This window comes from Ranitomeya variabilis, chromosome 4 (assembly GCF_051348905.1).
Source record: "Ranitomeya variabilis isolate aRanVar5 chromosome 4, aRanVar5.hap1, whole genome shotgun sequence".
NCBI classification, from domain to species: Eukaryota; Metazoa; Chordata; class Amphibia; order Anura; family Dendrobatidae; genus Ranitomeya; species Ranitomeya variabilis.
In genome coordinates, this window is record NC_135235.1 from 262,636,920 (window position 1) to 262,646,758 (window position 9,839).

Below are 9,839 nucleotides of genomic sequence, written 5' to 3' on the forward strand. Positions count from 1 at the left end.
CTAACAGCGCAAGGCCAAGGGATAACACGACAGCGCAGACTCCTGTGCAACAAATAATGATGCTCAGGAGGCCGCGCAAAGCACCAAGGTGGCATTTTTGTCAGCTGTGCTGCGTCGAATTACGAAGGGAACTCATGCCTCCAACACAGTTTGACTGTATAAAGGGCTAAATGTTATACGTGTTCCATTCCGCGTGTGCAAGGAGAAAAATTAAAAGAGCAACCTTTGACTTGTGCAGCACTACTGCTGCATAAGCTGTGGCTCTTCTAGTTTGTAACCCCTGAGGGGGGGTTAAAGGTTACTTTTGAAATCGGTTCAATTAGGCTTCGGCCTACACTCTGCTCCACCAGCAGAGCCCGGGCTCCAACAACGCTAGTTGCTGTCCGGAAGTGCTGGCTGCACAGAGCCAAACACACCTCGCCAATGTGTCAGTGGGGTCCAGCAACGCCAGCTGTTCCCCTGCTGTGTAGCCGGCAACGTGTCCTGCGACCGCCACGCAGGCACAACAGACCCAAAGCTGCCGCCAGTGCAGGCTTCGGCCTACACTCCCCTCCCCCTGCTCCTTCTGCTGACCCTGGGCTCTAACACCGCCAGTTGGGGCTCTAGGAAGACAAGCTTGAATAGGTCCCCATCCTGGTTCCAGTACCGTCAGCTGGTTCCGGGCAGAGCCTTTGGCTTAGGTGCCTCCCTCTGGGTATCCGAGTTCCACCAACGTCAGGTGGTCCTTGGTAGTGCTTTCAGGCACGGGTACCTCCTGCTTAGTAACCGGGTTCCAGTAACGTCAGCTGGTCCTCGGTAGTTCCATTGGCTCTTGGACCTTCGGCTACTCATCCGGGTTCCAGTACCGTCAGCTGGTTCTCGGCAGTGTCTTTTGCTCTTGTACCTTCTGCTCCCCATCCTGGTTCCAGTACCGTCAGCTGGTTCCGGGCAGAGCCTTTGGCTTAGGTGCCTCCCTCTGGGTATCCGAGTTCCACCAACGTCAGGTGGTCCTTGGTAGTGCTTTCAGGCACGGGTACCTCCTGCTTAGTAACCGGGTTCCAGTAACGTCAGCTGGTCCACGGTAGTTCCATTGGCTCTTGGACCTTCGGGTAGCCATCCGAGTTCCAGTTCCATCAGCTGTTTCTCAGCATTTTCTCAGCCTTCTTGTACCTTCTGCTACATTACCAAGTTCAAGACCCTAAAGACGATGACCCGGAAGACCACCCCTAAGATGATGACGACACCAGAGACGACAACCACCGAGATGACGACGACCCTGGAGACGATGACCCTGAAGATGACCCCAATGACGATGACCCCGGAGACGACGACCCTGGAGACGACGACGACCTGGAAGACCGAGAAGCAGAAGAACAAGAGGCTGCAGAACAAAGAGCAGAAGAACATTAAGCATAAGACTAAATATCAGAGCAAAAGATATTATCTAAATTATAAGCAGAAGAAGACTAAGCAGTGTATGGGGGTGAGTCCGTTCCTCCTCGTGGTGCCCCTGGATAAAGCCTGATGCTGCAGGCCAAACTGAACGCGGACAAATGTAACTCTTTTGTGACAGGCAGAACGGAAGGTGTAATCTTCAAACTTTTATAGATAACAACTACGGGAATGCCTGTCACAAATAAGAATATGATGAAGAAGTTGAATATAAAAAAGATAATAGTTAAATAAAAAGAATATGAACAATGAAAAAAAAAAAAAAATTCTACGTAGAAGAAGAAGAAGAAGATGAATAAGGTGAAGATAGTTGATGTCAAAGAAGCTGATGATGAAGATAATGAAGAAGAAAGTGTGGGAGAAGTAAAAAAGAAGGTGAAGGACGTGGAAGTAGTGAAACATCAATATCTGACAAAATAAAAAAAAAAAATAGTCAAAATCTTTCTAACGCCGAACGTCATAAAAAAAACAAAAAAACCTGCTATTCTATTTGTTTGGGCTAAACCTCTGTGCCTTTAATGTCTCCGCCACCTCCCCCAATACATCCTACATTATTCTTTGTAGTTTTCCTTCATGTAGAATTAACCTACAAGGAAAGAAAGGGTTTATTTTAATTCCGATATTTTCGTCCCATTGACTTGCATTGGGATCGGGTATCGGTATCGGATTGGATCCGATACTTTGACGGTATCGGCCGATACTTTCCGATATCGGAAGGTATCGCTCAACACTACTAATCATTCATTATTACTGAGTTGGTTATACACAAATGCATATATATATTTACATTTTGCTGGTCCTTAAGTAGTATGCGTCCCTCTGTTCTGTGTTTTTGTTTCCACCTGCTCCAAATTTTAAATTGATTTATTTAATAAAATTACATTTTAATTATATTTGGGTTTCATAGTCGGTGTTCTCTTTGTTATTGAACATAGCCAGTTAACTAGATTGGCTATGTACCTGTGGAAGTGGACAGGACATCCACAAAACGCATAGTTTTATAGCCCTGAATAAAGTATGCAACTGTTTTGAACTCTGTGATTCCCTTGCCTGATTTTGGAGGAGTACGGAATTGTCGGCATCTTGAAAATCCTATCCAGAATTTCTTGAAGATCCTTCCAGGGTCTGGTGCCAACTGCAGTCCTCCTATCATACTTTCTATATGTGTTATGCATACTCACAACATGTAAAGGTGAGAATTTTACCTTACAGTAAACTAATTGTTATTTTGGTAACTGCACTATTGTGACTCTCTCTTTGCCCTTTCTAATGACTGGATTATGACATTGCTGCCAAGGAAACCCCAAAACCAAACCTATAGGGAGGTTGTCCAGAATGAAACAAGCTATATGCTCCAGATGAACAGACCCCACCTTAAGGATGAATTCTTTGGTAATGGGGTCGAGTCAATAGCCACCACTCTCATAGGTTTGTCCAACCTGACTGTCCCTATCTCACAATGGGCCACCAACCTTGAGTCAATCAAGTTCACTGAAGACCCGCAATCCACAAAAGCTGAAGAGGAAAAAAAAACAATTGTACACACCAACTTCCACTATTAACAATAGTTTGAAGAGTGAGGCAGGAAAAAAGTACCTGTGGGTCTGGATAACCTCCTCGGCTGTTACCCAGACCTAGTTATTTCCCGAGACCTTGGAATCCGGAGGGCAGGAGAGACAGTCCTTTATCCAATGACCCAAGGCTCCACAATAGAAGCAGAGTTTTTTTCTCTATGTGACGGCTCCTCTCCTTTTCCTGCATGGAGACAGCCCCTACCTCCATGGGATCAACCGACGACAAAGGCTTCAGTTTCATTGGCAACAGAGGAGCTTTACGTTGCACAACTCCTCCTTCTCTCAGCCTGTGGTCCATTCGGACGGCCTGGGTCATGGCCTCCTCCAGAGAATCGGGCGGTGGGTGAAGGGCCAAAGCATCCTTTAAATGCTCGGAAAGACCCCTTTGGAATAACCCCCTGAGTGCTGACTCATTCCAGGATACCTCTGGTGCCCCTCCCCTGTACTTGGAACAGTATCACTAAGCAGATTGCTTTTCCTGGGTAAGACCCATAATCATGTCCTCTGCCAATCTCACTCGATCAGGTTCATCGTAAATTAGACCCAAGACCTTGAAGAACCAATCAACAGACATTCTCTCAAGGGAAGTAGGGGATAGGGAGAAAGCCCAGGATTGCGTCTCTCACGTAACAGGGAAATAACTATCCCCACCCTTTGTCTCTCATCACCGAAGGAGCTAGGACATAGGAAAAAAAGTAATGTAAAGCTCTCCCTAAACACCTGGAATTTTCTCTTATCCCCAGAAAAGGTATCTGAAAGTTTGACAGAGGGTTCAGGAGAGGATAGGGAAACATCAGATACAGTACCCTCCACATTGCCAGACAAAGAAGAGGCACCCCGAACAATATTAACTGTATCTGTCAACTCCCTCTGTACCTGTTGGTGAGATGCAACCAACGCTCTTTTCTCCACCGATAGGTTCTGCATCATTTCGGTCAGGTTAGATTCCTGATCCGACCAAGCCCGTAACACCCAAATGCACAAATCCCCCAAAAAAACTTTAAATGGTTGGTGATAATGTAATGACACCAATTGTGTCACTGGTGCAGGCTAGGGGGTGCTATCAGAGGGCACGGCTACGAGCGCAAGGAGTGGAGGAACAACGCATGCAGTGCGTAAGGACCTGAGACTAAGCAGTCACGTGATAACAGGGGGCGGGGTCACCACTTGTGCGGCCAAGGAAGGCAGCTGGGAGAGCCGAGTACAGGGCAAAAAACTTAAATGTGGTCAAAGGAGAGCCGAGACTCAAACACCAGATGAGAGCGTGGTACATAGGGATAAGACAGAGAGTAAACTGAGATGAGCCAATGGGTCAGATAACCAGGAAGGACAGGGCAGTACAATGCAGGATACAGAGGCACAAGTCAGGGGACAAACCGGGTCATACACAGCAAAAGCTCACATGCACAGAGTCACACCGATTATGGATGAGTAACCTGCGTCAGCAACCACAAACCGAGTTTATGGAAGTATCACCGACACCAAACCCAGGAAAAAGCAACATTAAATAGCTGAACCAGAACCAAAGAGAGGTGGACTAGAATGAACCCTGACCTGACCAGGATGGAGGTGGAACCATCCTATTAGAGTCATGACACTAGACTAGCAAGGGAAGACATACAAGGTTAAAGGAAAATACCAGTCATACAAATATGTACTCACAAACAACAGAGTGGAACACTGGGAAGAATAGGAAGGAAAAACCAAATAATAGAGGATGAGGATTTGCAAATAGATTTATCACCAAGCAACACCTTCTAAACGCCTCTACAAGCAACCAATTCCTCCAACTCCAGAACCAGGAAGCATAAAACAAAGACTGTGGTCCCACATTCAGTATCTGCTCAGTATTTCACATCAGTATTTGTAGTCAAAACCAGGAGTGGGACAAAAATGCAGAAATGGTGCCGTGTTTCTATTATACTTTTTCTCTGATTGTTCCTCACCTGGTTTTGGCTTACAAATACTTATGTAAAATACTGACCAAATACTGAACGCCTAACACTTGATAGCCAGAGGTGAGTATATATAGGAGAGAGGAGGGGCCAACATCGAACAGTTGAAACCATCAACACTGGAAAGCACTAGAAGCTCTCAAATGAACGGTTTAACCCCTGAACTGCTAGCAGAAACTTGCACCATTTAATATGGTGATGAAGTGCTTCTAGTCAGTGCAGGAGTATGGGAAATCAGACACCGTGGTCATCTGGCTCCTCTCTGTCACGGTAAACCCATGACATTATGCTTGCATCAAAAATTTGCTGTAATTTCATTTAATCCATTCTTCCCTCTAACCGTGAAATGTTTCCAGTGCCATTGGCTGCAACACAACCCCAAAGCAAAATTGATCCACCCCCATGCTTAATGGTTGGCGAGATGCTTTTTCCTGACATTCTGTGCCCTTTTCTCTCCACACATTTCTTTGATCATTGTGGCCAAAGAGTTCTATTTTAAACTCATCGGTCCACAGTATTTGCTTCCAAAATGCTTCAGGCTTGTTTAGATGTTTTTTTGCATACTTCTGATGCTGAATTTTATGGTAAAAATGCAGAAAGGTTTTCTTCTGATGACTCTTCCATAACGGCCATATTTGTACAGATGTCTCTGAACCGTAGAACAATGTACCACAACTCCAGAGTCTGCAAAATCTTTCAAAAGGTCTTTTGCAGTCAAACAGGAGTTCTGATTTGCCTCTCTAGCAATCCTAAGAGCAGCTCTACCAGAAATTTTGCTTGGTCTTTCAGACCTTTTCTTGACCTCCATTGTTTCTGTTAACTGCCATATCTTAATTACATTTCAAACTGTGAAAAAGGCAACTTGAAAATGCTTTGCTATCTTCTTATAGATGTTGCATGTTGGACCACTACCATTTTCATTTTCAGAGTTCTAGACAGCTGCTTAGAAGAACACATGACTGTTGCTGTTTTGGCACAAGGTTAGAGGAGTGTTGTGAATTCCATTCTCGAACTCCCTCCTGTGGTCAGGAATGGTACTTCTGTGAGTTCTGTCCGTGGACTCCCTCTGGTGGCTGAAAGTGGAGCTGCTGGTCTTGAAGTTGCTTCCTCAGCTGCCATCATTTAGGACTGGGCTGGCTTCTCTATTTAACTCCGCTCAGATCATTACTTGATGCCAGCTGTCAATGTATCAGTACTGGTTCAGATCTCTCTTGGATCTTTCTGATGACCTGTCTACTTCAGTAGAAGCTAAGTCCCTGTTAAGCTCATTTAAGCTCATTTGTTCATTTGTGTACTGAATATATTTCTTAGTACTTGCTAAGTTCTTGTCCAGCTTGCTATCATGATATTGTCTTGCTAGCTGGAAGCTCTGGGATGCAGAGTGGCACCACCACGCCGTGAGTCCGTGCGGGGGTCTTTTTGCACAACTCTGCGTGGCTTTTGTAGTTTTTTGTGCTGACCGCAAAGATCACTTTTTCTATCTTCTGTCTATTTAGTAAGACTGGCCTCCTTTGCTGTAACCTGTTTCATTTCTGCGTTTGTACCTTCCTCTTAACTCACAGTCAATATATGTGGGGGGCTGCCTTTTCCTTTGGGGAATTTCTCTGAGGCAAGGTGAGGCTTTGTTTCCATCTTTAGGGGTAGTTACCTCTTAGGCTGTGAAGAGACGTCTAGGCAGAGTTAGGTACGTTCCACGGCTAATTCTAGTGTGTGTGATAATAGGATTAGGGTTGCGGTCAGCAGAGTTCCCACTTCCCAGAGCTCGTCCTGTTTTTCAGTTTAACCATCAGGTCCTTCCAGGTGCTCCTAACCACCAGGTCCACAACAGAGGAGGTTGGGTTTTTATAAAGCTGAGAAATTTGCATTACCTGGCCTTTTATAATGATGATAGTGAAAAAGCCATAACTCTAACAAGCTAATTAACTCACTTACCCCCAACTTGTTTTCACCTTCATGACCAGGCCAAATTTTAAAATTCTGACCAATTTCAACTTATGAGGTAATAACTCTGGAACGCTTCAACAGATTCCACAGATTCCGAGAATGTTTTTTGCAACATATTGTCCTTCAAGAAAGTGATAACATTTCTTCAAGACTTGCATTTAATTGTGAAAAAATGAAATTTCGTGAACATTTTGAAAATGTAGCAATTTTCAAACTTTTAACCCCTTCACCCCGCAGCTGTTTTTTATTTTTGCGTTTTTGTTTTTCGCTCCCCTCTTTCCCAGAGCCATAACGTTTTTATTTTTCCATCAATAGGGCCATGTGAGGGCTTCTTTTTGTGGGACGAGTTGTACTTTTGAACAACACCATTGGTTTTACCATTTCTTGTACTAGAAAACGGGAAAAAAATTCCAAGTGTGGTGAAATTGCAAAAAAGTGCAATCCCACACTTGTTTTTTGTTTGGCTTTTTTGCTAGGTTCACTAAATGCTAAAACTGACCTGACATTCTCCAGGTCATTACAAGTTCATAGACACCTAACATGTCTAGGTTATTTTTTATCTGTGGTGAAAAAAAATTCAAAACTTTGCTTAAAAAAAAAAAAATTGCGCCATTCTCCGATACCCATAGCATCTCCATTTTTCGTGATCTGGGGTCGGGTAAGGGCTTATTTTTTGCATACCGAGCTGACGTTTTTAACGATACCACTTTTGTGCAGATACATTCTTTTGATTGCCTGTCATTGCATTTTAATGCAATGTGGCGCCGACCAAAAAAACATAATTCTGGCGTCTCTAATTTTTTTCTCGCTACGCTGTTTAGCGTTCAGGTTAATGCTTTTTTTTTATTGATAGATCGGGCGATTCTGAACGCGGCGATACCAAATATGTGTAGGTTTGATTTTCTTTATTATTGTTTTATTTTGGATGAGGCGAAAGGGGGGTGATTTAAACTTTTATATCTTTTTCAAAAAATTTTTAAAATTCTTTTTAACTTTTGCCATGCTTCAATAGCCACCATAGGAGGCTAGAAGCTGGTGCAACTTGATTGCTGCTATGTAGCTGAATTGCAGGCTTGCTATGAGCACTGAAGGACCTCTGTGGTTACTATCCTGACTCATCGCTGACCCCCGATCATGTGACGGGGTCGGCGATGCGCTCATTTCTGGCCGCGCGGCCGGAAGCGGTAGTTAAATGCCGCTGTCAGCGTTTGACAGAAGCATTTAACAAGTTAATAGCGGCAGGTGGATCGCGATTCCACCTGCCGCTATTGCGCGCACATGTCAGCTGTACATAACAGCTGACATGTTGCGACTTTGATGTAGGCTCAGCGCCGGATCCCATGTCAAAGGGGGAGACACAACATGCGCAGTACTAGTACAGGGCATGTCGTGAAGGGGTTAATTATATGCCCTTAAATCAGAGTTATGTCACAAAATAGGTTAAAAATAACATTTCCCACATCTCTACTTTATATCAGCACTTTTTTTTTTTTTTTTTAATTTTGCTTAGGAAGTTATAAGGGTTAAAATTTGACCAGCGATTTCTCATTTTTCTGTTCAAATAATTTTTATTATAACTTTGAAATTTAATATTAGCATGTTGAAATAATCATATAGTCAGCTCGCAAGGGAATAGGGGTAAGGAGAGGGAGGGAGGGAGGTAGGGGGGATGGGTTTGGGGAAAGGTAACCTGTGATCATACTTATTCAAATAATTTTATTATATCTTTGAAATTTAATATTAGCATGTGGAGTCAGCTCACAAGGGAATAGGGGAAGGAGAGGGAGGGAGGTAGGGGGGTGGGTTTGGGGAAAGGTAAGAACAACATTGTGGACACGCTGTCCATTTTAAACAAAATTTGATAATGAGTAACAATTTTTTAACAGATTAACATATAGTAACATATAATAGCATATAATAATAGCATATAGCATATAATAAATCGTAATATCCTCACAGGTATGTAGAAGCCATCATCTTTCCTTTTAATGCGATAGGTTGGAGTTTACCTCAACCCATTTCTTCCATTTCCTATCATGTTTCGTATAGTAATTATTTGCTATTGCGAAGTTTTCTTCGTGTCTTGTGTAAGTTAATTTGGTCTATAATTTCAGTAAAAGCCGGTAAAATCGGATTCTTCCAATGGAAAGCTATGATTTGTTTGACCACAAGGCAGATATGGATGATAAGAGATCTCACATTTGTGTCTATTTTTTCCCAGTTCAGGGACAACAAGGCCATTGCAGGGGTAACTATAATATTACCTGTTAATAATTTGTTAATTAATTTAATGGCTTGCCTCCATAAGGGTTTTACCCGGGGGCATGACCAAAACACATGTAGCAAACTTCCACGCTCTCCACATTCTCTCCAGCATAATGGAGATCCTCCTGACGGCAGATGAGAAAGGCGAGCCGGAGTATAGTACCATCTTGTTATTATTTTATAGTAGGCCTCTTTCAGTGTCATGCAGATGTTTGATGCATAAGTAAAGTGGATTGCATTTTCCCACTGTTCTGGAGTGAACGTTACATTCAGATCCCCTTCCCATTTTATCATATGAGCTAACTTATTAAATTGTGTGTCATTGTTAAACCACTGATATATTTGCTTGTTACTCCAAAATAAATTGTGTGTGTTTTTTTTTTAGTAAATTAATAGTTGCTTTAGATATTTTTGGTTTGTTTGTAATGAATTTTTGAGCTTGGTCCTTTAGTACCATGTAAGGGAAAAAGGCTGAGGAGGGTATTTTAAATTTTTGTTTAATAGAGCTGAAGGTGAGAAATTTAACCCCATCATGGATATCATTTAATTTTTGAATCCCATTGTCTCTCCATATGGGGGAGGGGTTAATATTTTGGGTAAGCATGATAATCTCTATAGGGGTATTTTGGAGGAGGATTTTCCTGTTGGAGCCTCTCTTTCGTTTGGACAA